The sequence below is a fragment of the Ambystoma mexicanum genome, chromosome 2p (genome assembly GCF_040938575.1).
Source record: "Ambystoma mexicanum isolate Mex_15411 chromosome 2p, UKY_AmexF1_1, whole genome shotgun sequence".
In the NCBI taxonomy this organism is placed as follows: Eukaryota; Metazoa; Chordata; class Amphibia; order Caudata; family Ambystomatidae; genus Ambystoma; species Ambystoma mexicanum.
Window position 1 is genome coordinate 1209713238 of NC_090923.1, and position 27260 is coordinate 1209740497.

General features: G+C 46.5%; 1 protein-coding gene across 2 annotated transcripts in view; it reads right to left on the bottom strand.

The window, feature by feature from the left end:
- The window catches only part of LOC138567347 (deoxyribonuclease-1-like 1), a 184839-nt gene that overhangs the window by 93962 nt on the left and 63617 nt on the right, over window positions 1-27260 (bottom strand). The window lies entirely within an intron of this gene.

Consider the following 27260-nt stretch of genomic DNA (forward strand, 5'->3'; position numbering starts at 1 on the left):
TTCTGCACCCTTAAAATAGGAAACTTTAAACAGCGAGAGAATGGGTAGCGAGTATTCACCCTCTACCTTTGGTCTGGAACACGTAGCTTTCACAACAGTATTCTGCTCAATGGCGTATATCCAGGAAGTGACTGGATTATTTTTCTATGTATGCACACTGTGAGATACCCTTTGCTCTTCTGTGCTTGCGCAATGCACAGCGATGGAGTCTGGGGATCTCACAATATACAGAGAATAGCTACTATTTAATTGATCTATAATTCCAGAAGCACATAAACGTACGAGATAGTTACATATTTCCAAAAATCTCAGTTTCTAAACCCCAGCCCTCAGTACTTAAGAATAACAAATCCAGGATTTAATCTAATTCCCTTTATAGTATCGCTCCCCTCTGGAGTGTTCCCACGTTAGATCATACTCACACATGCATTTCTTTTGGACTTCATCACAAAGCTTGGACGGCTTGATCTTTGGGACTTGCCTGACCATAGCCAGCAAGAAATTTGCAGAAACATTCTGTGGGGTTTCATGGAACAAATCCAAAGTGATCCTCATGCCGTGTGTGATCCCAGCCATATTTTGTACAATTCTTTAAAATATGAGGGATCTAGGAAGTATTTGGATCACTTGGCTAGTACATGGAGGAGTGCACGGTACCTCAAGCGGGGGCTTGGGACTTTGCCCCTGAATTCCATCAGGCATGCTGTAAGGGGAGAAGAGGGCTCTATTTGCCATGGTTTGAAGTTGTGCTGGAATATCACTGGAAACTATGTCAAATAATTTTTCCGCCCCAAACATAAGGCTTTGAGGAACAGCTGACTCAAGCCCCTCTCGTTGGCCGGGGCGGTAAGAAACGTGTGGCTGGCCTTGTTGCGAGTCCTTAGCGCTGATTCTCACGTAGTTAATTTGCCACAGCAAACTATGCTTGAGAAAGTAGGAAGGCCAGGAGCTAGTCTGTACCCCCCATTTAACGCCAGCCAGCCCTGGTTGAGGTCATTTCAACTTGATTCTTATTCTTGCAATGGATCACAACATCTGTTGATGTGTTTTTACCCTATTTCATTGGAAAGGTTTCATATTTAATGTTAGATGCACTTATTTTATTTCAAGTATATGTGTCCCTGCAGTGGCTACTTTTTGCTAAGCAATAAATGTGAATGGGGGTGAAATGCCACATTTCCTCGCCAGTAATATGCAGGGGGGGGTGAGTCCCCCATAATCTCTCCAAACCCCCTACCATAATTAAATACCTAAACCCAACCCACATACATACTTGCGTTGAAATGAATTTTAAAGAACAAACAAGTGGGCCTCGGCAAATGGGCTTGCGAACAAATTGGCAAGAACAAAAAAACCTTGCCACCTCTAACTTAAGGGACGAGAATCCACAGAGAGGTCCTGAAAGGGGAGGGTCATGGTGTGATACTTTGTGTAGCTAAACCTTTTCCGTAGACCAAACAGTTATGGGACTAGAGTTGTTCAAGATTAGTCTGACGTCACAGGCCGTATGTATTTCTGAAGATCGGCCTCCATCACCGCAGGGGGCGATGCAAAGCCATAATGGTGCGGAGACCCCCGGATTACTGCATGTAGAAATCAGAGGGGAACACCGACGACATCACAATGAGCCTTTTGTCTGGAGGAAAGGGGTTCAGAGGACTGGGACACACTGGCGTAGCGGCAGGTCGAGAGACACGATCTGTGCAATTGGGTCTCGTAGCTCTCAAGAGGTCTGTGGGGCCCCGAAGGATGGGGATGGGGGTGTGAGGCTCTTCAAAAAGGGAGTGCAGTGACTGCTTTCAATAGAAAATATAAGTAGATACGGCATCTAGAGGGGCCAGCAACACTATTTGTACTGAATTGTGGCTCGACAACAATATTATTAATCAAGGGGGAGCTCCGCATGAAAGGGTTTGAATACCACTGGTCCAGAGAGACAACCCAACTGTTAGAAAGCCTGGTCGTGACTGCCCCATGCACAGGTTCATGCAGAGAGTGGGTGGGATACACACCCGTACAATAGTACCCCCTGGTGACGTGGAAGGATTGTTTTCACAGTGTGAACCATTGCACTGAGGACTAGGCTCCCTTCACATCAGTAGCCATCAGTGCAATGGCGTCAGGATGCAAAACCTCTTAGAGCGACACTGCTTTGGTGGACTGCGTTTTTGCAGTAAATGCTCGTCTTCAGGAACGTATTTTTGAAACCGTTAACAATGGTTGAAATCAAGAATTTTCCAACGTCCTGTTTGATTTCCAAGCGATAAAGGTCAGGATTCTGGCGAGTGACAGAATATTAAACAGGGTAGGGCTTGTAAATACAAGAGCAGTGTCTAAAGCGCTTGCTGCCGCTGTAGTGGTCTTCTGGCTCCCTGGTTTGCATCGGGCCCACTTCTGGGTTCCCCAGAACTGATCCCCTAGAAGTGGATAGAAAATGGGGAGATATAGGGTGGGGGGTGTTCAAAGGAGGAACAGGTGGCTGCACAGGAAGATCAATGGGTAAAACAAGAAGATGGGGGAACACTGGTTTCCCCTTGGATGTGTGGGATAGCGCAGTCAGAGGGTGGAAAGAAAAGTATTGGTGTGGAAGAAAGGGGGAACTGTATTATGCCTCTAGTACATGGGTGCACAACATACGGCCCGCGGGCCAGTTGTGGCCCGCCATGCTGTTTTGTCCGGCCCGCGAGGCACAAAGACTTTCCTAATGGAGGGCGGCCCGCAAGCAGCATCGGCCGCCCTCCATTAGGAAAGTCTTTGTTGTCTTCCGGGCTGGACAAAACACTGGCCCTCATTGGCTCAGCACACACGCACCACTTCGCTCCTACGAGCCACGTAGTGCGTGTGTGCTGCACCAATGGAGGGCCAGCACTACGGCTGGCGTGGTCCATAAGGCTTGATGCCGGAAGGCATTTCAGCCTTGGACCACGCCAGCCGTAGCACGATTCCAGCTTTCCTGCTTACCTGCCGCTTAGCTGCCTTCCAGCACGTCTCCGGTAAGTGGTCTGTTTGTGTGTCAGGTCTGTTTCTCTGCATGTTTGTGTTGTGTTTGTTGGGGGGGGGTGTCGGGTGTGTATGAATGTTTGGTTTTTAATGTTTGTTTTGTGTAGGTTGAGATGCAGGGGTAGGAGGGTGTCGGATGCGTATGAATGTTTGGTTCTGAATGTGTTTTTTGTGTATGTTGAGATGCGGGGGTGGGGGGTGTCGGGTGTGTATGAATGTTTTGTTCTAAATGTGTTTTTTGTGTATGTTGAGATGCGGGGGCGGGGGGTGTCAGATGTGTTTGAATGTTTGGATGTTTGTGTTGTGTATGTTGAGATGCGGGGGTGAGGGGTGCCGGATGTGTATGAATGTTTGGTTTTGAATGTTTTTGGGTCTGTATGTTTGCATGTTTGAGAGTGTGCTTATTTTGGGTGTGGGGGGGTTCAGAGGTGGGGGGTTCGGGTCTGTATGGGTGCTTGTTTGAGTGTGCTGATTTGGAGGGTGGGGATTCTGGTCTGTATGGGTGCATGTGTGTGTGCTGAGTTGGGGGTGGGGGTTCGGAGTTGGGGGGGTTTGGGTCTGTGTCTGTATGGGTGCATGTTTGTGTGTGCAGAGTTGGGAGGTGGGGGTTCGGGTCTGTATGGGTGCTTGTTTAAGAGTGTGCTTATTTGGGGTGTTCGGCTCTGTATGGGTGCATGCTTGAGTGTGTGTGCTGAGTTGGGGGTTCGGAGTTGGGGGGTTTGGGTCTTTGTGTCTGTATGGGTGCATGTTTGTGTGCAGAGTTGGGGGGTGGGGGTTTGGGTCTGTATGGGTGCTTGTTGAGAGTGTGCTGAGTTGGGGGTGGGGGGTTCGGATCTGTATGGGTGCATGCTCGAGTGTGTGTGCTGAGTTGGGGTGTTCGGCTCTGTATGGGTGCTTGTTTGAGAGTGTGCTGAGTTGGGGGTGGGGGGTTCGGATCTGTATGGGTGCATGCTCGAGTGTGTGTGCTGAGTTGGGGTGTTCGGCTCTGTATGGGTGCTTGTTTGAGAGTGTGCTGAGTTGGGGGTGGGGGGTTCGGATCTGTATGGGTGCATGTTTGTGTGTGTGCAGAGTTGGGGGGTGGGGGTTTGGGTCTGTATGGGTGCTTGTTTGAGAGTGTGCTGAGTTGGGGGTGGGGGGTTCGGATCTGTATGGGTGCATGCTCGAGTGTGTGTGCTGAGTTGGGGTGTTCGGCTCTGTATGGGTGCTTGTTTGAGAGTGTGCTGATTTGGGGGGTGGGGGTTCAGAGTTGGGGTGGGGGGTTTGGGTCTGTATGGGTGCATGTTTGTGTGTGCGGAGTTGGGGTTCGGGTCTGTATGGGTGCTTGTTTAAGAGTGTGCTTATTTGGGGTGTTCGGCTCTGTATGGGTGCTTGTTTGAGAGTGTGCTGAGTTGGGGGTGGGGGGTTCGGATCTGTATGGGTGCATGCTCGAGTGGGTGTGCTGAGTTGGGGGTTGGGGGTGGGGGGTTTGGGTCTGTATGGGTGCTTGTTTGAGAGTGTGCTGATTTGCGGGGTGGGGGTTCGGGTCTGTATGGGTGCATGCTTGAGTGTGTGTGCTGAGTTGGGGGGTGGGGAGTTCGGGTCTGTATGGGTGCTTGTTTGAGAGTGTGCTGATTTGGGGGATGGGGGTTCAGAGTTGGGGGGTGGGGTGTTTGGGTCTGTATGGGTGCTTGCCTCAAAAACATTCTTTTTCCATGTGTTTAATACAAATTGGGGGTTGAAAAAGCCTCCTGCCACGCCCCGCCTACCGCCCCGCCCACATTTACTTTTCAGCCCACTATAGCCCTCATGTAAGGTACTTTCGGCCCTCTGTCAAAATCAGTTGTGCACCCCTGCTCTAGTAGGTCACTGTTTTATGGGGGTCAAAGTACTTCTTAAACTACAAGAGTTTTCTTTGGACTGTAATAACTGAGCAATTAAAGTAGCCAGGTGACTAACTAGCCAGAACTGTACATTCAGAATGTCAGACTAACTGAAGAATATGTCATCAGCCAGTAACAAAAGATTAGCACCTTGTGATCTATTCTACAGTTGCTTGCAGCGGACGGAATATCCTGACATACAGTGGTCAGGTCTCAATTGAGCGGAAGAACTTGATATTTTGGAAAAACGGTGCATGTGAACCCAGTCACTTCTGTATTGAGAAGCCCCCTATCATGTTGCCCTGAAACCCACAATACCCCCACGGTGTCACATGCACATTGTTTTTTCCACGGCGAGTCTGTTAAATAATACATTTTATTACGAGCATATCTATAATATAACGTACAAACCCATGGACAGTTCGGCTGTGTCACCTGCAAGGCTATAGCGGTTACCAAGCTGCAAAACTCCCTTACAGGCATGTGGCATGTTCTTGCGTTGCATGAATGCGTCGATTTCCTGTTCGCAGGGGAGCTTGCGTGCCTCACCGAGGCATCGTGGCGCTAGCTCAAGAAGAAGTAGATCCCAGGAGTGAGAAAGAAAACACAGCAATACTAGTGCTCCACGGAAGCCAGGTATAGAATAAAGAGGTTTGACGATAGTTCCTAAATCCAAGATGATCCGAACATTGACACAAGAAGCCTGGAAGGATGTTCCGGCAAACATCCTGGCACCCATTCTCTCTTTCCGAAATGAAGGCTGCACCGGGAGGTTGCGAGTAGAGAATCTGAGATACCTGCTGGGAGTATAGGGGAGGAACTGCTGTTGTAGAAGCAGGGCACCTATACTGCCCAGGGCCTTACAGCTCACACACAGTCATAAAATGAATGTTATTTTCCACCAGCCACAAATGTAAATGTTTCAGGTCAGGTGTTACATGTTTTTTTCAATGAAGTCCATTAACAACCTCGCCACCACATTCCACACTAAATGGAGGTACTTACTATCTTAATTGTGAACTGTAGGTAAACAGCATTGTAATAGTGCAGCTGGGATGAAATACATGTATTGACTAAGTGTGATGGGATGCCATCTGCAAGGGTATAAAATCCTTAGTGTTTTGGATTTGTATTAATAAAATGTGATGCAGGTATTTCTGTCACTGAAAGGGAGTTTTGCTAATCGGACCCCCTTCCATAGGTGTCCAATACCAAAAACGTAGTGCACCCATGTAGCTTTGCAGTGACCAGTCACCTGGCACCTCCAGCAACTGCTCTGCAATGGCAGCAGGGCAGGTTCAAAGGTCACATGTGCATACCTGACAGCTGCTGGAACCCAACATTCTGACAGGCAGTGGTGGCTTTTTAACCCATTGCACCTCTGATTCAAAACATAATAGTTGTGTGTCCTAGTCAGCCTGGTGGCATGTTAAACTGTAACATGCCTGATTGTGGCCTGGTGGCTGTTGGGGTCACACAATTATAACGCAGAAGCAATTTGATATCATACTAGTGTCCGTTTGGTCAGCAGTGCTTTGCTATGACAGGAATGTGTATTAGGTGTCTGGTCTGGGTGTCTCCAAAATAGTAATGTGGGATAATGTCCGCGTAGCTGCCTTTTAAGGCTCCTACAGGGAGAGCAACATCTTACTCCCAGGGCACAGGCTTCAGATATGGGAAGAGGGTGGAGCTAGAATAGCCAGACGAGAAAGATAGGCTGAGATAGGAGTTCCGCCATCTTGGTTTCTGCTAGGGCGCTCTACCACCTCCGTTACCCGCTCATTTCCTGCAGACAGGACTCTGGGAGGATGTCAGATGTCAAGGGACACTTGTTACAGAAGCTTGGAATTGACCCCCATCAACAGGCTTGCTTTGGACCTGTTTGCTGTAGCAGTTTACCTTTACATGGGCAGGAACTACTGTCCTTCGGCGGTTCATCTTTGGACTCAGAGACACAAGAAGGATTTTTCTGGAACTCCGTTGGGGATAGACTTTACTCCAAAGTCCTCTGCCGCGGAGGTGAATACACAAGCTTCCAAGGAAGGGGGAGAGCTCTGCTCCCTAACCATACCCAGGGAACAGTGATGGGATACTGCTTTTCGCCCAAGGGCTCTGTGCTGACTGGGCACTGGTATCAGGATTACGTTCACTGGACGTAAAGGAGCCCCTGGAAGTGCCAGACAAATATACAAATATAAATAAAGTGTTTTTAATAGATTAACTGCTTTTGTGTTTTTAAAAGTCCTGCATTGTGTAGAAGCTTGATTGGGTATTCTTTTATTTTGGTGCCACTGTACTATTGTTGGTGGTTTAACTGTATCAGCTCACACCCCCGCAGGAGATAAAAACTGCCCTCGTTCCACGTTACCAAAAGAGAAGGCGATTATACCCGTCGGTCTGTGCCCGTTTCACCTTTATGATTGTGTTTACTGCCAGTTTAGCAGTAGGAGTAGTAGTGTGGGACTGAGTAGGCGGTTTAGCCACTGCTCAGACCTGTACTCTTGCAGGGTAGTAGTAATTTTGTCATACTAAGGTAATGTGGTAAGTGAAGCCAAAGTGATGAAGTATTCTCCCGAGTATTTGAGTGGAAACACTTGGACACTGGCCCTATCTGGGATCTTGGGGCAAGTTAATCGTCCACCAGAATACACAGATTCCTCACCTTTTTAGAGCGGTGCTAGTCGCAGTCTAGGGATGACGGCCTGTCGGATGTATTCCAGAGACCTTTGTTTTGACCAGATCGAAGAATCATCGTCTGCCTGGGATTAAACCCAGCTGCAGACCTCAGACATACATTTAAAAAAAACACCTTCGTGTCACCTGTATAGAAGTAAAAGTGCTTACTGTGACCGGTTCATGGATATGACTGTCAGAGGGGGCCGAACAGCCCTCTTAATAACCTGGGGTAGATGGCCTACCAGGGCAAGGTCAGAGCCACACCTACATAAATTAGAAATCCCAGTGAAACCCATTAGTCGTGTTACATTTCCAAATCTATCAAACGATTATGCATTCAAAATTTTTGTAAACTTGATTTTATTTTTTTAACATGAGAAATCCTGTATAGAAAAATATTCATGAACACTTCATAGACATATGCTTATAAATCCACACTCACTATTGTTAAAGTAAACAATCTTAATAAGCAAATGCTACCATCCCCACACCGTGTGTGTTGTAACATTAACCCCAGAACCCCTACTTAAAACCCGATTACTAGATCTATTGCTTCTAAGGAATGTGCCCAGCCCGCCTACTTTCAGCTCACATATGTCAGAGCCTTCTTTCAGGGTGCATTGCACTGGTAATGAGGAACATGGATATGGCGCTTCATCAGTTTTGATGCACTGATCAGCAATCCGAAAAGCCACTAATCTCACAGCCAGAGTCCTGAAACTTTGCTTTTACTCGGAGGGATTCTGCGGGCCGCCCGTGTACCTTGCAGAGTACGCGCTAGACGAGTAAGTATTCCTCTCACTGGAGGGCTGCATCATTGAATGGGTTGCATTGATTGGAACTGGCACCGTCATACCTACCCCAGAGATGGTCTGAGGGAGAAGAGTGACCCCGCCCCCGATATGTGTGCAGTGGTGCCTCCTTTGGTATCTGAACACCTAGCAGCCTCTGTACTGGCCAGGTCCCTTTTTCTAATCTTGCAGATAGTACCACAGAGCCATGGGGAGCAGAGCAGCCTGGTGTATTGACACAAGACCCAGAGACTACATCTACCAGCATCCACCAAACACCATGGGAAGGACTTCTGAACCCTGGCGAGGAGCACCTTGGAGGGATTAACAACTACCAGTACAATAATGCACTTGGGTCCCACGGCCAAAACCCAACCGGAAGGGGAGCAAGGGTTTCCCTGATGGAAATTGACTTTTCTAACGCACCCACAAACTGAAAAGGAGACGCAACAGCTGCCAAAAGGGTGCCCAGACTTGCTACCAGGGAACAGTGCAGCAGCAGTGGCGCCGCTGGAGTCAGCGGGGAACTGCACAGTAGTAGGGGACACCAGAGCACACGCCCGAAGATCCCTTTGGACGTTGACTTAATGGGAGGAGCGGAGGACAAACATCCCCAGTGGCCGCATGTCTACCTGGAAGGAAATGGAGGTGTTCTGATCACAGGATTTTCCTGGGGGTTCAAAATGAGGTCCAGGAAGCCGCTCACTAATTATTCTATTTCCCTTCCTTGGGTAGCTGTCGGTATTCCTCCCTTCTGAGGAGTTCATAGACCTTCCTGGTCTTCCTCTTGGTTAGTGGTTAGAGTGATGTGTTGGGTGTCAGGGTGTGTACACATAACTCCGGATGATGGAGGAGCCTGAAATGTTAATCGTCACTCCATCTGACCACTCTGGGGACCCTTGGTCCTGCGTTACCCTTTTTCATGCTTCTGGAAAGGGCAACAGCACCCATTGGCTTGCTGTCGGTGAAAAGGCTGCTGTGCTTATTTTGGGAGGATCTTTTCCCCTGTGGAAGGCGAAGTCCCCCCACTGCTCTGTGCTGCGGCCCGCCGCAAAGGGTGATGCAAATGGTCTCTTGTATCTAGCAGAGTATCCGTTCTAGGAACCAGGTCCAGATGGCCGCTTGCGGGATTTTTACAGTTTATCTGCAAATGTGTTGCAGAAAACCCAATGTACCGGTATCCGGTCATTGCATCTAAAACAAAGCATCGAATGCAAAAGCCTCGAAAAAAATGCATCAAAACAGGGATTAGGGGGGGGGGCCCATTAAAAGAAATGGGGAAAAAAATGCATTTTTCTCGATGTTTTTGCATTCCGTGCCATCACTAGGAACCCAATGTACCATTTCCTTCAGCTGGTCACCAAACAGATGATACCCTTCAAATGGTTCCATGTCATTTCGCAGACCCTCTAAGGTATTTTGCCGCGAGAGTTGTGCTGAAAAACGTAATCGAAATGTTTCCATTATTTTATGGGGGGTTGCCCCCCCAAACCTCTCTTATTTTAATTTCCCTTACCCCAACCTTTTATTTACCCCTTCTCACCCCCTAAAAAATTTTGATGGAATTTTCTGCCAAACTCCCGCAGCAAAACACCAATCGGAAAAACGGGTGTCGGCAAAAGGATGCTATATCTAGAATCCCTCCGGATGCCAGTGAACGTGACATCTGCCAGACACTCCAACCCCCAGGGTCACGGTAGTTGCCCTGACCCCATCAAATGCTAGGTATGACAAAAACTCAGACCTCCCACGCCTTCTCAAAAAAACTACCAAACGAGTATTGTATACAAACCAAGATCTTTTACTAACATCGGTGAAAAAAAGCTCTGATGAAACAATTTTCCATTGTGCGACATGTCCAAGACATACTTCCAAACTCGGGTCACTGATCAAACATTACTGGAGCTCCTTGTCCATCTCATCCATCATTGGCTCCAAACTGTTTTTTTGCCCAATAAAAAAAGGCACAATATCAAGGACAAACTAGCACACGCAGTCCATGAGGGACATCCTTCCCCCTAAACTACTGAGCATATTTTGGGTCTTTAACCTCCCATTGGACACTGTGCATGCGCTCACAGTTCAGTTAGCAACTTCACAGCTAAGATAGAATTCACCAAGGGCAATTTCCAGCAGCTGTAAAAGACTGGTATAACATGCCAGAGGAGGAAATGTCATCCGTGTAATTATTTGCCTTTGATCCCTGTGGTATATAGGTATGGCCACATGCACAGATTCTACCCGTATTCTTGACCATAGGTCTAGAATACATAACAAATATTTAACAGCACCTTTAGTTAAACATTTGGAGGATTTCCTTCACACAGAACATGATCTGCAACGGTTCATCAGTGATTGGATCCTACAGACATGAATAACTACACAGTTGTAAACCGTCTAATCTAGCAGGAACAGCATTGGATGCACAGACTCAATACACGCAAATGAGGACTAAACGATGATCTACAATGGTCGACTCATTGTTTAATCTTATAATGTGACATCTTTGGCAATGTACTTTCGTGCCACTACCGCCAGTGCCCTACTTAATAGCAACTCATGGGCAACAAATATGATGCACTAAGTGCCGCCATGATGTGCATTTCCTCAGAGATCGTCACCCTGGCTAATTGAACTTATCCATATTCTCGGATACTTCTCAGATTTAAATATCAAGCATGTTTTTCATGTACACTCTCATTTGGTCTTTTTGCACATCATCATTCCTGACGGAGTCCTACATCCGGGGTCACTGAGCTGCTGTGTTTCAACACTTAGGGGCCAGTCGTCCTTACATCCCATTCAAAGGTAATAAGCAACATAGCGGCGACCTGAACATATTTACTAGCTCCAAACACAGCCACAGCAGCAGTTCAAGTCTTTCTGCTGCCCGAACGCTCGGAATATATGAATCTGCAACTTACGGTAAATGGTCACGTTAGGCATTGGTTTTTACTTATATAATTATAAATTAAATATAATTATATATAATATATAAATGCTTAGAACAGATATGTCAGCTCTATTGACACACCCATTAACCAGCTCTCACATGGCTTCTACACCTTATTTAGGCAAACAATGTGTGCCATTTTGAACACCCACTGATGCAGTAAACCCGATCGCCTGCAGTAAGAAATGTAATGGCCGAAAATTAATATCAACTCTCTCCAACCATCCAAAATTGTAGAGCATAGCTCAAACATTCTTGTTTCTGTCGTGTACCCAGCTGTAAGCACCTGACTGGAATTAATGTGAAAAGAAGTTCCCTTTTTCGAACAATTCTAAGGTAAACATAACCAAAATTAAACTCAACCGCTTCTCAATTAGCGTACACTGTCACTTGGTGATCATTGGTCAATCTGTTTAACAGATCACAATATATAGTATCAATTCTGTCAGTTGATCATCCCGAGCAACGTGGATCGCCACGAGATTCTCTTTATGTCCTGAAGAAGGCAGATCTTTAGGTTAATTGCATTAACCCCCAAGCTGAAACTCAAGCCGTTTGAGTGGACGACCTTATAACCATAGAACTTCTACTAGCCATTGCCTAAGTGCAATTTATAGTTCCCTTGCTCATTATCCCGGGGGAGTCACCCGCAATTTCAGTGTAAAAATTGTAGCCATTCAATTTTTGGATTTAATATCATGCAAAAATATGTGATTCAATATGTTCTTTCAGTATTATTATCTGGGATTCATGGGAGCTTTTTAGACTTTGCATCACATTATATTCTATTGATTACATGACTATATATGGATTTCTGGTTGTTCAGCTTATTTCTTAGACGATTTAGTCAATGTTGTGTTATTAACAATTCATTATATGGAAAGTTATTCCTCAGAGTGTTTTCAGCAAATGAATGTTCTCCCATCTTCTCTTGGCCAAGACATTCACCTTTCAGAATCAAATATATGTACATGGGATTCCGTCCACTCCAAACTCTGGGATACTGGAGGGATTTCCTTTGCTACATGGTATCTATTCTCGATCCCTCTTGGGCATTTTCGAGTGATCAGCCTTCCCTGGCATGTTGTTAGACACTCCACTTGCTGTGAAGCCCCCAGAATAAGAGCACAGGCTGACCCTTCCTCTCTCATGTGACATAAGCCCTGTAAACTCTTCAGGACTGTCTTTGCTGTGTAGCAGGTACACGTGCCTGCCCTGAATGATGCATGCACCCCTGTATACAGTTTCAGGTGCCATCCATCTCTCGGTCTACTTGGCCCCTGGTGGCTTCCTTCTCCACCGTGGAGGACCTTCCTATGAGGCCAGGTAGGATCTCATCCTTGGCTGCCGCATGAGGAAGGGACTTCTCTCCTTTGAGGGTAGAGATTTGACATATGATCCTAGGCACAGCGATCTTCTCTGGCTCAGTCCGCTCTCAGGATTTTCCGTTTGATAAACTTGATCAAAGGCAAACATCTTTTGCTGCGTGTTTAGACTAGCAAATATCAGGATCTCCTTCTGTGTCTGTAGACCTCCAGGGATCGGAATTGCACAGTATTTGCGACTTCTACTAACTAACACCTCATTCCTGAGTATGAATATTTCCGCCTGCTTGTCTTCTGATGAGGAATGCGTAGAGGTGCAGGTCTCTGAGGAAGATTAGGAGGAAAGGTCTCTGATTCTCCCCCTCACACTTTTTTCTCCCCTCGTGGTCTGCCTCGCCAATTTCTTTACCTGGGCTTCAGAAAGCTCAAAGGTGTTCTTTTTTCTCCATGCTTCCGGGCCGAGCAGACTACTACACAGCGGGTGATGAGGCTACAGCCCTCATCGCTATACGTCTGTGCTTTCTGCCTACTTTTTCAGATGCCGCTATAGTCAATGCTGAGAACTTCTGCCCACTGAGCCCTGCAGCATTAGGCCCTTATATAGGGGGTCGCTATCCCATGACAAACGGTTATACAGCCCGTACCCAAATGAACATGTCAGATTCAGAATGCAGACCGTCCCAGCCCTTTTTCTATGTTCATAACCTTTAGCCAGCATGATCTAAACACCCGGGGAGGAGCTCACTTTTTTCTTCTTTTACTCCCTGTTCTTTTACTCCCCGCCCCCCCCCAACCCAGGTCTTGGACACCTCCTTTTCATGCCGTGGCGGGACCCCAACCCTGCTCACAGCCCACCTGCTCCTACTCCTTACTTTGGCAACAGCCCAGATTAGTTTCCTGCTCCCAGTGCACGCCTCATCCCAGGAGCCTAGAGGGGGTCTGTGCGCAATGAAGATCTTTCCCGGCTGTTCCGATACCCTACCACATCACCCCGTGGCTTTCTGCTCCACCTACATGTCTGACTGGCCTGCAGCAGGACTGCCTACCCCAGTAATTGACCCAACCCTGCAGAGGTGGCCGGGGGCAGGTGACCTTGTCCAAGTTGCCCCCAGAGTCCTGCTCCTGATAAAAATTGGCCTATCTAAAGATAGGGACCAAGGACACTCCCAAGTAAGGACGTATGAGCACGGAGGGTATGAATGGCCCACCAATGTGGAAAAGGTTTGGCGGTCCAGGAGTAAATAAAAAGAGGGCTATTTGTTCCTGATGAGGAGTCGGTTGCCCAAGTAATGGGATGAGGAAGAGGAACGTGGAGGTTACGTTACCTCATGTGGCTCCTGGCTTTTTAGTCCTAAATTGGATGCAGTTGGAAGCACCTCCATCTCTTTGCCATAAGCATCAGCTTCTCACTTTTATATGTAATCAAAAGGCTGGCGGAAACACGCCCACCGGCAGGTATCCTCTCTTAATGAAATCCCACCAGACACTCTGTCCGCACCATCCTGGGTTTGAGGATCATTGTCACGCGCCGGGCACCTTGCGTTTCCCAGTGGTTGTGGATTTAGATCCCTCAAAGGCTGGGAGGGGCTTCTGGAAGCCGATTGGTTAGTGGCTCTGGCTCTGGAAGAAACACATTCATCTTTCCCAGGTTTTCTTCTCCATTTGATCCCAAAAGCACCAGAGTTCTCAGGGTCCTTACACCCTCAAGGCCCGTTTTTATAAGCCCGGGGCATTAGGAGCAGTGTTTGAAGGCAGTTGTGGATTGGGAACCTAAAGAGGCCCTGAACATAATTATCAAAGTGAACCCATATCACACATTTTCAGCAAGGCCAACCTTTTTCCTATGGGAACATTTGGAAATAAAATAAGTTACCACACAAAATATGCCCAGGGTGCAAAGGCGCTCTGGGAAATCTCCAGAGTTCCCTACGGGTTAGTCCAGCCCTGTTTGAGGGGCTTAAGCTAGAAATAGGACAGTCATTAGTCAAGCCACCTGTGTCCAGTATTGTGCGGGAGGGGGTTGGTGAGCCTTATTTCAGGCGCTGTTTGTACAGATTTCAAAACGATGTGCTCTGAGTCATTGTTTCAGCGACCTCTTTAAAATTAAAAGTTTACAGTTTGGTATAAAGTAAAGAGGTGGTGCATGTAGGGAGGGAAGGAGCTTGGGGTGGGGATGGAGGTGTAAGCTGGACCAACCCATAACGAAAAAAAAATAAAAAGTAAAAAATAGGGTGACAAAATTAAGTCGATCAAAATGTACACTTAAAAAAAGTGGTTACGTTTTAGTTCATGTCTCCTTACTTGTTTTCAGAGGCATAAATCTACAGTACCCCAGGGATCGAAATGAAAAAATGAATTAAAAAGCACTAAAAGCAGCTCCTGGGTACCCCGCATTAACCAGTGATCAGGAGCTACCACTTGAACGAGGAGCTAGTAGACAGCTTTTCGCAAGTGTAACTTTCACATAAAATGCAAACATATCATTTTCTCCATCATGTAAGACTCAGTCATCAGGCATAAACACTCATACATGTGCTCGACTGGTCCTGGGAGCTGCTGGTGACTGACCAACCAGGCTCTTCTAGACTACAAGCAGGAGCTACATAGCTCCCAGCGCCCCTCAATTTCAAACCTTGGCACACTGGTAATGCAGGGTTGCCTTGGTCCCGAGGCAAGCCCCGTTTAACTCTCTTTGCTCCATTTGTGCAGAGGCACGTCCGTCTCAGTCTGGGGCAAACTCAACCTGCGTGTTTTCTTATCATCACGCACAATGGAGAGAACCTTAAAGTTTTGTTTTTTTTAAACTGGCAAAAAAGTCACTCCTACTCCGATTTGGAAAAATTATTCTCAAACGGTTGCAAGCATTCGACCCCCCTCTTTCGCGTTGCTTTCTTTTGTGTTTTTTCCCCCTTCATTACCAGTGCTTCTTCAAAATGAACGCAATGGTGCAAGAAAAACGTTTATGAAGTTGGCCGCAAGAAGGGGGCATAGAACGTCGATATCATCGGGGCGGTTGATTCCAGGCCGCCAATGCCCAACAACCGCCACTATTTTTTCAAAATGTACTTGCTACACGCAATTCCGTGATGAAACCGCTTGGTGGCAGTGCAGCGCACAGCATGTGAATCAGATTAATGTCGCAAAACTATGTAACACAGGCGCGCAAAACCATGGAGCTAATCCAGCTTCACCCCCTCCCTCCCCCAACCCTGGAAATGTGAGCTGGGGGGCCGGACCGAAGCACGATTAGCTCAATGGTGCTACATGCCGTACTTTTCTGTTAGTCAGAGGGGAAAGAAGCCTTTCCTGAAACCGGCGACTTTAAAGTTTTACTGTGTTTGTGCAGAAAAATGTAGCAAAACTTTAAAGCTGCTAGTTCGAAGAAAGGCTTCTCTCACCTCCATCGGTGGAAATGGAAAAAATGTGAAGGGGATCCCACAAGGGCTGGGTTGGGGCGGAGTTTGGATGAGGGGCGGAGTTCCAAGGAGGCGGAGTTCAGAGGGGGCAGAGCTGCCAGTTGAGCAACTGTATAGTCACTGGGATTTCTTTTAATAATGATAGCATGATATATCAACATAATCTATGAAGTGAATCAGAATCACTTACAGAGCTGCAGATAAGACCCAATGCGATTAAATGATTTGCCCAGGATCACACTTTGGTTAAATGGTGAAACTGGGATGTGGACAATTGAAGCAACTGGGCAGATTTAGCCGATATACAGATTTATTAAGGTTTTGCTTCGCATTTCATGTGCCTAAATAATACTTTATTTATGGCAATGCCTTGGAAGCAAACAACATTACATAATATCTTTCATAGTAAACTAATTATACACTACATACATTGTCATAGCAAGATTATGGCTTTAGTTTTACCCCCGCCCCCGGCATTTCCCATTCCTGCAAAGTGAGAATAACAAATCACCCTTGGGTTTTAAAGCCATAGTCTTTATTTTCTAAAGCCAGCAACATTATAACTCCCTCCCATTCCCATTTCTGAAGGGACAAAACTCCCTGCTAATAGACCCCCTCCCTCGCATCAGTGCCTACTGGCATTCTAATGCTCTGAGCCCCTCTGAGGTCCGGAATTGTTTGGGGCATTGTCCTGGCAGCGGGGCACCGCTCCCGTTCAGAAAAGGTAAGGTCTCCTTCTGGCAAGACAATGAACGTGCTGAGCAGGAATTGCCCTGCCAGCAAGACAGCTTTCCCGCTGGGCACCCTCATTGAGGTGCCGAACTGGAGAGGTGTTCCGCTGAAAAATGTCCGGCAGCTGCTCCCCACAGCTCCCCGCTCCACCCTGCTCCATATGCCACTTGGCCTCTGATCTAATGTGCAAGTACACTGTGCTCACAGGCTTGGTCTGCACAGCGCGCTCGCACAGAGCACATACGATCACATGCAAGCGCACTGTGCACTCTGACAGGGGAGAGGCAAGCCGTATCCCGAGATCCGGCTAGAGAACCAATGCCGGATCTCGGATCCGGCGAGAGCCGGCCCATTAGCCAGCACTGCTCACCTCTCTGCCTAACAGAAATCAAATGGACAGATCAGCCCCATCCCCACGGATGTGTGCGAACATATGTTCTTTCACATCTGAGGGGAAGGGGCTGATGTGCACACTTGCTTTTTGTTAGGCAGACACGTGAGGAAAGCCTTTTCTGAAACTATTGTGTGTGCATGCATGTGTGCAAGGAGTTCATGTAAATGAGTGAGTGTATGGTAAATGAGATGGTTAAATGAATGAGTGAATGTGTAATTGTGTGTGCGCCTAGGTGTAATGCTGGGCTGATAACATTTGACACTTGGGCCCCATGTCAGACAACCCTTGGTGTAAAACAGGGGGGGGAACAGAGTCTCCACGTTTGCCACACCCATTTTTAAAGTGGCTCCTGCCATCACCGGTTATCCCTCTCCCTCCGAAATGTAGGTTTCATTGCGCCCCTGATGTAAACACATGAAAGCTGCTACTCTATCATAGGCCAGGGGGAAGTCTGGCCGTTGAGCAGGTCAGGCACTCGCCCTGCGGGCCAGCAGAATCAAAGTCTCCAGAGCTGGTCCATTGATGGTATTGGATGCGATCACCACCCTTCCCCTTACCTTTCTAGCCCAGGGTGGAGTCAACAGTAAGAAGAAGAAAACACACACACACACACACATGACTAAGGGGCCTGTGAGACCTGCTAGAGCAACTTCTTCCTACAGTGAGTGTAAACAGGGGACTGGTCACTAGTTAGCCACATCTCCCAGTTACCCGAGAGACAGCTCACTGCGCTAGGAGCTTGCTGCTGAGGCCAGTGCTTGCACTGTGGATATCTAGGAAGCGTGTATTAACACCAGGGGTGTGAAGTATGGTCTGAAGCACTGCATAAAACAGACCATTAACAGTTGTGTTCATTTTTACCATGGTCTGTGCGCACTGCCTTCGCACACTGTTTCAGAGCAAAGAGAAAATCTTTTTTTGTGTCATCGCTTCTGTGCATAGAGGCGTTCACAGGGATCAATAGCGCAGAGTCTTGAACTGGGCGGAAGCCCGATTCAGCCCATGCTGCTGTTTTTCTCCCTGTAGGCCCGAGTATAGCCTTGTACCCTGGCTAAATGCGCACATTTACCAACTGCACAACTCCGTAGCTACAGATGCATATACTCTAACTCAATAGCCATATCAGCAGTGCTGCCACTATGCGGACGATATGGACTACGGAGTAGAAGAGTCTGACAAATCCATCAGTCTGGACTGCCAATTTCAGCACCAAAACAAGAGACCAACAACCTTGGCATTTCTTAGACTATCACAACATGTCGGCCCATGGTTCATAGGAAAGGTCTCATAATATTATGATCCTGTATATCTCGCCTTTTGTATTTCTAGATTTGTAAAATGATGCACCTAAAAGCTTATTGGTCATTTACTTTGCACGTTTCCACCCCCTTCCTCTCGTCTCTCCCCTTCTGTTTCGTGTTGTCTCTTGTTTGTATCCCCTGTTCGTCTCAAAAATTCTTTTACATATATAACAGTAGTTTATTAGTGACCGTTATATACCATATAGCTGTTGGTTAGACTAGCTCGATCATTTTGATCTTACAATTTTCATTGTTCTTCATATATTATTACCTTATATATATTATTTGTATTGCATCAATCTCATACAGTGTTTGTAACATATGGGTGCGGCTATGAATTGATTTTATGCTCAATAAATAAAAATCATTAAACTTTTAAAAAAAAACGTGGCATTCTCATTGACAGCAAGCTAACTCTCGACAAACAGCTAGGAGCTGTAACCAAATCCGGTTTCTTCCCTGATAGGAGAATCAAAAATGTGCTACCACATCTCACCTTTGCATACCAGGTTATGGTGATGAATGCCTTCATGGCTTCAAGACTGGATTATAATAACAATGCTTATTTGGGTCTTCCATCATCTTTGAAAAGGCTGCAGAGAATCCAGAAAACAGCAGCCAGAACACTTATGAGGCTCAAGAGATCAGGCCACAACAGACTGGTATCTAGTAAATCCATCGATGGACTTTCCATCAAATTCATTTGCATCGTAAAATTATGCATCAAATGCATGTTTTTAAAGGGTAAAAGGTTAATTATTTGGGGGGTTTAAAGGGTAAAAAACAGGGGGTTGGGTGGACCTCCCCCATTAAAAAAAACAACAAAATGCATTTGATGCACATTTTTTCGATGCAAAACATTTGATGGAAATGTCCCTCGATGCAAAAAATTTGATGGAAAGACCATAACCCCAACAGACTTGCCTCCGCTGGCTCCCTGATAAAAAGGGAGTTATGTGCAAAAGCCTGTGTATGGTGTTTAAAAGTTTAAATTCTGCGTCTTAATCTCCATTGTTGTCCAGATTCAATTGGTACACGCCTAGGCGTGCCCTAAAATCCGGCAATGACAGAATAATGCAAGACCCTCACCATTTTAAAAAGGAGTCAGTGAGGTTGTGCTCTTTCAATACAGTATACGATGTCGGGTGTGCCTCGACATTCTGGGCCAATTGCCAAATATTGTCATGGTCTGTCACTCCCTGCAGGCACCATAAGTGATACCCATACCTCAAAAGGACTAAAGATTCTGAAACGGAAACAATACCCCTGTGAGGCGCCAAACCCTCGGTCTATATCTGGACTTGTATCTGAATTCAGAAACCGCAGCAAAATATGTGGCTCGTGTGCCCTTTTAGCCTTATTTTCTCAGGTGCCCATGTTTTGACACGTGTTTCGACCGTGCTTGGGTCTTTTTCAAAACTGGACTAGTGTTATTAACCACAACCATTTTTTACAATATTTTGAAGTCACAAAAGTATATTCGAACCAATCACCCAATAAAGACCAAGATACCCATGTGTAGAAAAGTTAGCAAATATTAAGCAAACCGTTGGGTTGTTGGACAGTTAATGAGAGAAGCATATTAAGATGGACAAAAGAAAACCATAATCATACAGCAATGTCAAGTACAAAGTAAAGTTGAAATTAAAACAAAGGAAAGAAAGGGTAGGTAATTTAGGAACCACCTGTCAACAAGTGTGCATCTGAGCAAACAAAGCTAAATGGGCACACAAGCCAAATACCTTGTTACAGTTTTTGAATTCAGATGCAAGTCCAGATGTATACTGAGGGATTGGCGCCTCACAGGCTACCGTTTCAGAGCCTTCTTCAGTACAGTCCACTAACCTGTGGCATGCGACACCTCTGACCATTCGGAAAGAGACTAATCTTCTGAGGTTCTTCCTAATTGGTAGACGGTACCTACTCAGTCTCCCTTTTCTAGACTAGACCTTACTCCTTCAGACTGGCCTGGATTGCTTATTTTTGTGCCTCAATCAATAGTGCCAAGATACTCTATGGTGCAGGTTTGGCCTTAATAAAAAGCAAGTACCAAACAGAAGATAGCCCCCCTCAAAACCCCTCTATGACAAGAGTGTCCCAACTGCAGCAAAAAGGCCCTTTCTGTGGCTGCAACGTGAGTATCCGATATCTGACATCTATATTGTATGGTTTATATAGTGCCAACAGGCCGCCCTCTAGGCACGTCAGAGCACTTGGACATGAAGGCCCTGATTCAAAGAGCGATTTCCAACAGGGTGTGGTCATTATAAAACGCTTCTTTAAATTAGGCCCTAAGAGTACAGCTGTGTCCAAACCAAAGTAGGATTTAAAGAGTCACATTAGAGCAAGTGGCATGAAGACAAGTGTCCGCTTAGAGGCCACGAACCGACCCGCTCATTAGAACTGCCCCGGAATGCCCAGGTTAGATTCACAGATCAATTAGGGGGCGGGAATAGCGCCCCCAAAAGGCGAAGGCAGGGCAAACAACTGAAGGCAGGGAAGCACATTTCTGATAACTTAACACCTTACAAAGAGGTCTGTCTTTGGCTGCAATAACACATTTAAAGTGACAGACTAATGAATGCTTCCTTCGGGAATATGGGCAGAACATCAGCCCGAACTTCATGGCACAATCTTAGATAAAGCAAAGGAGGGAGGATTATCACTGGACAGGTTTATTGACCACTGCATGGCAGAATAAAGAAAACCAGCCCACAGGGATCTGAACCACAACATGACCACTTGAAAACGTGATTAAGATTTGTCTGCAAGGTGCTAATGCAGTCGAGGTGTGGGCTTCTGAATAGTGCAAGGCAGGAGGGAGTGGACAGCCTGATGGTGTCAGCCAAGGCAGCCTATAAAGTGAGCACTTGAAAGGAGTTAAGGAAGCATTTGCTTTGTAAGACATCCAACAAGGAGCCAGAGGCTCCGGGCCCTCCTGAGGCTCGAGGCCATTTCCACTGAAAGAGTTGAAACTGCCCTTTCTGTGGTTGTAACGTGAGTATCTGATATCTGACATCTAGATTGTATGGTTTATATAGTGCCCATGAGTTGTCCTTGGGAGTGGGGTGTAGGTAGGGGAGACTGCAATTCATTTTTAAGAGAGACATAGAAAGTAGCCAATTGTAGATCTGGAAATCAGGACAGGACCTCTTAAAATGATGGGCAGATGGGGTATAAACACATGTAATATGAAAGTCGCAGGTGTATTTTAGCACCCTCCACCAAAACCGTGGTGCAGCAGAGACTAGGCCCACCTTTGGTCATACCCGCTACTCTGGGAAGGATCTCAGCAAAGCCCAGCTGGTGCTACCCTTGCACCCTGGGCAGCAGAGCACCCTTGCTAACTGGGTCTGCGTGCTGGACCAAGTGACAATACATATTAGCACATGGAAGCCATTATTGACCTCATCTGATCCAATCAGCGGCTCTGAATGCAATTAGATCAGTTCTGATCAATCGAATTTCATAAGCAGAGAGAGAACAGCAGAAAGCATTTCTCTGCTTTCATGAAACATACATTTAACCTCCTCGCAACATTTTTCAAGAAAGTTCTCCCTCTCTGTAAGTATCTTTTATTACTGCCCTTCAAAATAAGTATACGATTTAACACCAAGTCAAAAGATAAAACATGGAAAAAGATTTCACTTTCGTCTAGGGAGAAACCGTTTATTTTTACATTAGACCAAGTGCATACTCACGTGAAAACCGTTACATTTCAACCAAGCTTTTACAATTAAAAAGCTTACCTTATAAAGACAACCTTGTTATTTAAATACTATTTAAAAAAGAATATTTAATTTACTAACAGGTTTTGCCCATTTACTTAACTCACTATTAAACTAACATTTTGTACTTAATCGCTCCAACTCCAAAACCTACATTGCCATTACCACTATGTGCTTACAGACTTCTATGCTGTTAAGGACTTGCAAATGGGACCCGACAGCATTCCTCCAGAATTTTAATAGAGACACTTGGGCCCATCAAAAACTGCCCACCGTAAGAACGGGAGACTCAGCCATGGGGCAAAGTATACTGTCTTTATTATCCAACACAGACAGGGATCACACAGGAAAAGACAATTCTCCAGCATTCTCAGCTCCTGGGCCTATGTCACACGTTTTTATGCACGTATGACGTCACAAAATTCGGATCCACCCCAAAAACCTATGGGGTGTCCTCATAGGTCAGATTGGGCTAACTATGTATAGAAGAACTATACATTATTGAGTCTATTGGTTCCTCATATCAGGCGACTCCGCCTGAGACTACCCCTAAAATTTACAAACTACCCTGCTGCAGGGTCGCAGGAAGACTATTGGCCCATCCAATGTTTTATACTACCTTACAAATGGAGCTTCTGTATTGGCTAGAGCGGGTCCTCCCCAGCCTGGGACCCTGTCTGGTCACAGGGCTCATTGCAACCTTTCAAGGTGATGGAAAGAAGCATGGAGGGATGTGTGTTCCATATTGTTACCATCGTCCGGCCACCTAAGCATGGGGGAGTGCCTGTACGTTGCAGTTTTGGTGGGCAACACATCATTCCACCATGTCTCACTGGGAACAGCTTCTCTTCCCACCACGAGTAAATGGGCATTGTCCTGTTCTGCTGGGTCAGGTGCGAGAGGACCGGAAAACCAGGCCCTTCTGTCTGCAATTATGAGGATTTCATTCTGAATTCTTGCAGGCGGCTTGCGGCCTCGGGAACCTGGAATTTTCCGCCCGCCCCTGTCCTTGGCTGTGAACACCAGCTGTGCGCCTCGTGCCTCAGAGATCATTTCTCCCCTTCCACGTATGAGGCCGGTCTTTCCACCTATGTGTTTTCATGGCTTCTTATATTTTGTTGCAATAAAGCATATGCAAACTAGGCCCACGTATAATCTACATCTTGCGGTTCCACTTCGGCAAAAGAAAAGAAAGGTTCTTGGCAGTATATACATGTATTTGTCCTCTACCTACAGGTGTTAAGCATATTTTTCATGACTACAAGCAATAAACTAGTGCATGTCTGTGTAGCCTCATGCATGGATGCATATATTCGCTTCATGGCTAACACGTCTATGTCATGATGTCCCTAATGACATCATCGATGCCTGGCTTTATTGTCAGTCGATCTGATCCATTGATGAGACCTCGGTCTCCTCGAAACCATCAACTCGATACGGTTCGAATGGCTGTCTGAGAGAATGTCTCTTGTCATATCTGTGATACATTGGTGCAGTCGGTGACTGGCCAAACAGCAAGTTACACCTTTCATTCTGCGAGTCAACAGTCACTTGGGGGTCATAAGGGCCATTCCCGGGACCCTCTCTTCAATGCTGTGGGAGCAGTCATTATCCCTTCAGATAATGAATGACCCTTCCCAAATATATGGCCTTCTGTTTAGCCCCGGCCATTATTCAGGGATAGACCATTATGCCATGATAACCCCCCCTCCCTCAGTCTATAAGGCTCTAATATCAGTTCACAGAGACCTCCCCCCCCATCTCCTCTCCTGGGCCTCTAATTGTCTGCTAGGCAGGAGGCTCTATGGCTGCAGGGTTGGAGAGGAATAGGGGGCTGGGAAAAACTAAAACCGGGCTCAAGGCAGGATTACTCAAGTGATCAGAAATGAGGGAGCAAAAGAGTGGGGGTGGTGGGAGACCATACAGGTGCACAAGCCAGACACTGGCATTCAGCATTACTATACAGGCGAACACAACCAGCAGTCAATGATACACTGCAAGTAAAATTACTTGCACGTGTCCTCAATACAATGTTGACACTCGGTACCTAAAAGAAATATACGTCTCAAACTCAACGCGGCAGTGGTTGACAGGGGTAGAAGCCGATGCCAATAATCAGAGCGGGAGATGTCCAATAATTAAGAATATGTCTTGGGCCCTGTATTTGAAAATCAAACGGATGTCACCAAGTATTTGACAAAAAAAATGCCCGACCCCAATGGTGACAGACCTTTGGCGGTCACCCTATATTTGATAGCAATAAGATGCCACCTGCTGTTTGACTGACATGTAAGGCGCCAAGTATTTCAAAGCAATATATGGCCAACACCCAGTTTCTGACAGCAATATATGGTGTATGCCCAGTTAGGATAGCGATCTAAGGCTGGCACTCAGCACTTGACAGCAATTCAAGATGCATGCCCATTAATGATAAAAACTGGCTTTCAGCCTTGTGTCTGACAGCAACATAATGTGTATGCCCAGTAATGATGGAGCTCTAAGGCAGGTGGCCAGTACTTGACAGCAATATAAAGTGTATGCCCAATAATGATGGAGCTCTAAGGCAGGTGGCCAGTACTTGACAGCAATATAAAGTGTATGCCCAGTAATGATGGAGCTCGAAGGCAGGTGGCCAGTACTTGACAGCAATATACGGTGTATGCCCAGTAATGATGGAGCTCTAAGGCAGGTGGCCAGTACTTGACAGCAATATACGGTGTATGCCCAGTAATGATGGAGCTCTAAGGCAGGTGGCCAGTACTTGACAGCAATATAAAGTGTATGCCCAATAATGATGGAGCTCTAAGGCAGGTGGCCAGTACTTGACAGCAATATAAAGTGTATGCCCAGTAATGATGGAGCTCGAAGGCAGGTGGCCAGTACTTGACAGCAATATACGGTGTATGCCCAGTAATGATGGAGCTCTAAGGCAGGTGGCCAGTACTTGACAGCAATATACGGTGTATGCCCAGTAATGATGGAGCTCTAAGGCAGGTGGCCAGTACTTGACAGCAATATAAAGTGTATGCCCAGTAATGATGGAGCTCTAAGGCAGGTGGCCAGTACTTGACAGCAATATAAAGTGTATGCCCAGTAATGATGGAGCTCTAAGGCAGGTGGCCAGTACTTGACAGCAATATAAAGTGTATGCCCAGTAATGATGGAGCTCTAAGGCAGGTGGCCAGTACTTGACAGCAATATAAAGTGTATGCCCAGTAATGATGGAGCTCTAAGGCAGGTGGCCAGTACTTGACAGCAATATAAGGTGTATGCCCAATAATGATGGAGCTCTAAGGCAGGTGGCCAGTACTTGACAGCAATATAAGGTGTATGCCCAATAATGATGGAGCTCTAAGGCAGGTGGCCAGTACTTGACAGCAATATAAGGTGTATGCCCAATAATGATGGAGCTCGAAGGCAGGTGGCCAGTACTTGACAGCAATATAAGGTGTATGCCCAATAATGATGGAGCTCTAAGGCAGGTGGCCAGTACTTGACAGCAATATATGGTGTATGCCCAACTATGATAGAGATATAAGGCTGGGACCCAGTATTTAACAGCAATATAAGGTGCATTCCCAATAATGATCGACACTCATGGCTGAAATGCAATATTTGACAGCAATATACGGGGCGTGCTCAATAATGATAGGTATATAACCGGATACCAGAATCCTACCGGCATTTAACCTACCTGCATGGGGCGGCCTCATCCAGCATGCACACCATTTGTGTAGATCAGCCACTCTCACACTTAGCACGTATGTGCAGGTCAGCCGCATTCAACATCCAGTCTAATTGTATAGCTAAGCCGTGTGCCCCTTGCTGTGCCCTGAAACAGACACTATATAAAACTTCTGCATCATGCTGGGCTAATCGAGATGGATTAATTGGGGTGGGAAATGCAAGCCCAAAAGACTGATGGGAGTAGGAATTGTTATTGTTACAGAACCAGATATATTTCTTAAGAGTAGGGAGTGTGTTGCACTGGGGTGGAGGGTGGCGGATGGGAGAGGTATCTCACTTGGAAGGGCAGTTGGAGACCAGAAGTGTAACTTACCTCGACAGAGTGCTGAAGGTGGGAAGCGTCCCTCACTGGGATGAACGAGCAGGGGAGGGAGCTGTATCACTCTTCAATAGACCGCCACGGGTGTACAATGCATCACCCATAAAGGAATGGGCTTGGGGGCAGAAACCTTGGTACCACACATGTTTTGAGTTCAGGGGGCGGGGAACGCATCTCTCCTGGAGGAATTTGTGGGGGTGGTAATTGCATCGCACTAGAATGAACGACATGGGGATGGATATGGGCTGCATTTAGCCAGAATGTCGGTGTTAAGAAATGGATTGCCACCAACCGTACTAAAAACTCACCCTTCTGCATACGCCTTCTCAAACTCAGAACTAAACAGAACCAGGCCTCTACAGCACCACAAACTGCATGCACTTCACAACCCCCTAACCTTTGACAAGGAAACAAACCATACACAATCTCACCTCAACACCACATGACGCCTACCAACCGTAAAAGCACCTACACCCAGTGACCGGTTTCTCCAAACTGAGGCTGCCAACAGCACATCACAGCTCTTGCTTTTCTCAAACACCACCAGCAGATCCGCCAGAGCACCAAGAGGCCACACAGGTGGCAACAGTGCGCGGTACAAGAACCTTTAACATAGCATAAAATATAAGGCTGTCTCACGATATTTGACAGCGATATCACGAGTATGTCCAATAATGATAGAAATAGAATGCTCAAACTTAGCATTTCACAGCAGAAGGTGTGTGCCCAATAACGAGGGAGATAGAAGGCTGGCACCCAGCATTTGACAGCAATGGAAGGTGTGTGCCCAATAACGATGGAGATAGAAGGCTGGTGCACAGTCTTTGACATTGATATAAAGAGCTTTCCAACAGGAGGGTGCCAGAACTGGGCTTGGCATTGTATCCAGCAGCGCAGGACTGTTGGTGGAAGGGGGTGCGGGTGGAGATTTCTAATCCTCCGGCTGGTATTGTTGAAAGACATTTTTTTTTGTGTTTTGCGGAACTGGATGGTGGTTGGGGCATTTCGGGCCTCTACCA